General features: G+C 44.4%; 1 long non-coding RNA gene across 1 annotated transcript; it reads left to right on the top strand.

Annotated features, from left to right (window-relative positions):
* The first annotated feature begins 3407 nt into the window (after positions 1-3407).
* LOC143773535 (uncharacterized) lies at positions 3408-3845 on the top strand. Its single transcript, XR_013215218.1, has 3 exons — positions 3408-3441; positions 3540-3583; positions 3733-3845. It is a non-coding gene; the product is annotated as an uncharacterized LOC143773535 (long non-coding RNA).
* The last annotated feature ends 921 nt before the right edge of the window (positions 3846-4766 follow it).

The following is a 4766-nucleotide window of genomic DNA, read 5'->3' on the forward strand; positions in this document are numbered from 1 at the left end:
CTGACACCGCCGTTTCGCGGGAGAAACAATGTTGTTGCTTTTTACCACCATTAAGGCATTCTCTTCTTAAACTTGACACTGAGGATCTCAGACAGTATAATGTAATAATACTAGCCACTGTGGCTACATAACATCACCATCTACAGCCGGCCACATGCTCATTACATGTACAAATGGCAGAGCAGCACCAACCAAAGTGCCATATACCAGCGCCAGTCAGAACCTCTGTATAAGTGACTGCACCATCATGTGTCCCTGCACATAGTAACCACATACACAGTACAGTAGCGCTGTAAGACTCGATTCACACTGGACATATAACGGCCAATGGCACCTGTCCGGTCTGGTGTGTGGCTGTTTGGTAAAGTATATGACCCCCTCTCCCATTCTCTATTGGGCATCATGACTGGCACTGATATGGGGACAATCCTACTGATAATGGTAAGAGGTAATAATTGGTAGAAAGTGTTGGTTACACAGAGAATATAAAAGCTCAGGAAGAGTTTACAGCTCCGTGTATTCTGTACATGGGGTGCAGTAGAGCCGGCTGGGTGGCACTGGGGGTAATAGGTGTGCACCACTTTGGTGGAATAGACACTTGGGAGAATTGATAAAGTAAATAGGAACATGGAGGAAATATGTGATAAGAAAGATAGAAAAACTAATAAAAATATTAACTTTACAATACAAAAATAATGTAATTTATAAAATGGAATGATGATGAAACACATAGAGGTATTAATAATGTAATAAATAAACCACTGGAAGTCGCCATGAAGTTCTCTGCCGTTCCTCTGGACTCAAAACTGTCACCCATGATGCCCACATCACAGTGTATAGGGCAGAGCAGGGCCAGGAGCCGCTGCCTTGCAGGAACCACCTGAGGGTTCCGTCACCTCTGACCTCTGGTCACCTGCACACGACCAACTGCCGTTTACTTTCAACTGTCGGCTGAAGTGATTGGACCGAGGTCTACAGGCGGGAAGATATTACTGAGAATGGCGACTACAGGACGAGGAAAAGAGAGCGATAGGAGGAGCGAGGAGAAGGGGAGTGAGGAGAAGAGGCGCAAGGAGAAGAGGAACAGAGAAGAGGACAGCGTGACCGGATTCAGGAAGATCACGAAGAAGAGGAGACGAGACAACGGATTGGAGGAGCCAACACCTGGATGCAGTGGAGACCCTGGATCATCCGGCCCCTGTGCCAGGCTTAACATCAGCCTCTTCAACATCCACCAGGTCCTGGGGAGAGGCGCCTTTGGCAAAGTAAGGCCTACATATTTTTTATTTAGTTGAAACCAGAAGTTTTATTATATCCCCATGTATTGTTCTCTGTTATCAACCATGTCTTGCTTTGTTATTGCTCATTGTAGTGTCCTTCTGTGAGATGACATATAAAACATCACCATAGTTAGGGCTAGTGCTGCTATAACCTGGTATTCTTCTATACTGGAGGGTTCATCTCAAAGGTCACAGCAGTAGGGGGCAGGGGACATTGCTCTATTCCATGTCATTGCCAATATTGGCTACAATCAGGCTGCCATATTGTATATATTGGTCTCTAGGTAATCAATCATATTTGGACCTCACTAATGCCAGCGCCAAGCCCCCACTAATGCTTGCTCTATTTATTCCCATATGGTAACAGAGGAAAACTCTTTTAAAAGTCATTGTCATTTTAATTTTTATTTTATAAATCAATAGCAAATATAAAAACTAAGCAACTTTGTAATAAATCTTATTAGAGAAATCTGCTTCTTTCTCCAGCAGGAGTGAATTTTTATTTTCTAATTTCTGGATAATTTCTGTATTTAGTGAAGACAGATTGTTACATTACTGAGAAGAGATGACAGTTGGTGCTGATAATATTCTATGTAGAGGAGGTGAGGGAGGAGCTAAATGCAGCACTCCTCCACTCTCCCCCTACCTTCTACATAAAATATTATCAGCACCAACTGTCATCTCCTATCTCACTACTTTAGAATTTTTAAAATTAAAATACAGTTCTGGTGGAGAAAGGAGCAGATTTATCTGATGGGATTTATTGCAAAGTTTCCTATTTTCATGTGTGTTTTTGATTTATGAAATAAATATAAAAAATTAAAATGATGATTATTAGTTAAGACCTCTCCATAGATCTCCTCCTCTACATTGTCCTGATCACCAGCAGACTGAGCGACCACTCAGTTTTCTCATGTACCTTGTGCACTATAACATCCAGATCCTTCCACTCCTGCAGACACCTTTTAAGTATTCTCCTTTTGTGTTTTTCAGGTGGTCCTGGCATCTGTCCCCGGCAGTAACATCAACGTGGCCGTCAAAATGATCAGCAAAAGGGACAATGAAGACACCATCTTGAGAGAGCGGCGGATACTCCTGGCGGCCAGACACTGCCCATTCCTGTGCAACCTCTATGCCGCACACCAGTCTCAGCACAGGGCGTATTTCATCACGGAGTATCTGTCCAGTGGCAGCCTGGAGGATTTGATCAGGATGTGCGGCTGCCTCAACATCGGCAATGTGAGGTGAGAAAATGTAGAATCTACCATCTAGGACATATATTTAGGGTGCTGGAAGAAGGAGGTGGGGTGCCATGGTATTTGGGGATTGCCAGAGAAGGATTTCATGACATTGATTCTACACTCTGTTCTCTCCATCAGATTCTACACAGCAGAGATGGTATGTGGCCTCCAGTTCCTCCACGGACACAACATCATCCACCGGTAAGCAGAACTTTCCTTCTTCTCTCTGTCCCCTTTACATGCTGTAGATATGGCCCTCGGCTTCCTTGGTGTCCTGCCGCCTATTCTACCTGATCTTGTAGTGACCCATTTTCCATCTCTTGTATCACTGGACACATTTCTTATTTTGTTTTCTTGTTTCATTGCAGGGACATAAAGCCGGATAACATCATGTTGGATGCAGATGGCCACATCCGTATCATCGACCTTGGGCTTGCCCAAGATGGCGTCTCCTCCTCCAAAAAGATCTCTGGAGTGACGGGCACTTTCCATTACATGGCCCCTGAGGTGCATCGTAGAAAACGGTACGGCGCAGCAGTGGACTGGTGGAGCTTGGGGATGGTGGTGTCCAGGATGGCAGCAGGACGAACACCATTTTACAACGGCCCCGTCAAGCAAATGGCTTTCAAAGCCATCATCAACGAGAAGCCCAAATTTCCATCTTGGCTTGATGCTGACGTGAAACATCTCATCAAGAAGCTGCTGTGCAAAGACCCTCAGACACGCCTGGGTGTGAGCGGGAATATCCGAGAGCATCCATTCTTTACCACCATCGGCTGGGAGGATCTGGAGGAAAGGAGAGCAGAGCCACCATTTACACCATTCAGGCCAGTTCTGGAGAACCACCATCTGCAGTGGTCGGAGCATACAGTCCTTCACCCCGTGGCCGGATTTACGTACGGGTCACCAAGCTGGACCCGGTAAGTATCTCCTCCTCTGAGGATATATTGAGGCAATCATCATCCATCTTGTCTTTTTTAATGTTTTCTAACAATGACTTTGTCTCTCTTTTTCTTAGGTGGATGAAAAGATCTGGACTGTGAAAGAATCCACGACCATCTGGTGAGTGACCGCTGTACATAAAGGACACCTATATATCAGTACATTGTATCTGATGTTATATAGCGGAATGGTTCATTATAAAGACCATTCCCCTAATGTAACAGAAGATCCGGTAGATAGATTTCCTGTCTTCCTCTTATGTCTTGCAGGATGAGCCCGTGCCAACTGCTCAGAACTTCATGCCTCCTGACCCGTGCCTCATGTCTCTGCTGCTGTATGACACCTCGGCTGCCCTTCAACATCATCTCTCTATACCATCTTCATGTCGGACCACTGCCATTGCTGCCCCAGACCCTTGACCTCCTGGGCTGGCATCTAACATCCCTCCAGCCCGAAGATCTTCTACCCCAGGAGCGGCCTGTGCTAAGTTTCCATCTGGTGAGTTCAGGAACAATAGTCGCACCTTTCAGTCCTGGGGCCGCTGAGCAGCAGCATGTAAGGAGCGGCCATTATCCCTGAACTCACCGTAGCACAGGCCTGGTAAGTATCGCACCCATCACACATCACCCACACTGCATGATCAGTGCAGGTCCCCACACTACATCATCAGTATAGGCACACACATAGCACACAGTACATATCAGCACATAGATGTAGGAAATAGATCGGCTTCTGATCCTGGGATTTAATCCGATCGCCATATTTGGGGTCAGGAAGGAATTTTTCCCCCTAATATGAGGACAATTGGCCCATTCCTCATAGGGGGTTTTCGCCTTCCTCTGGATCTACACGGCCATAAATAGGTTTAGAATAAAAGATCAATAAGTAGAATCACACACTAGTAGCGTGAGAAACAAGTTATAATAAAATAAAAATACCTTAGTTTAAAATAAAAATTAGATCCAATGAATATAAAACAATAATTAGACTAAGGAAATAAAACATTTTTTTTACTGGACAGTTACATTACACAGGTTAGGTACATTACACAGGTTAGGTATCAGCCTTTGATCTTGGGATTCATTCTGATCGCCATATTTGGGGTCAGGAAGGAATTTTCCCCCCTGATATGAGGATAATTGGCCGATTCCTCACAGGGGGTTTTTGCCTTCCTCTGGATCAACACGGCTCATAAATACATTTAGTGTGATAGATTAATAAGTAGGTGCATACTTTCAGAACATAAGAAAAAAAGTACAAAATAACCAAAATAAAAATTAAATAAAAATAAATAATAATAATA

The sequence above is a fragment of the Ranitomeya variabilis genome, chromosome 5 (genome assembly GCF_051348905.1).
Source record: "Ranitomeya variabilis isolate aRanVar5 chromosome 5, aRanVar5.hap1, whole genome shotgun sequence".
Lineage (NCBI taxonomy): Eukaryota > Metazoa > Chordata > Amphibia > Anura > Dendrobatidae > Ranitomeya > Ranitomeya variabilis.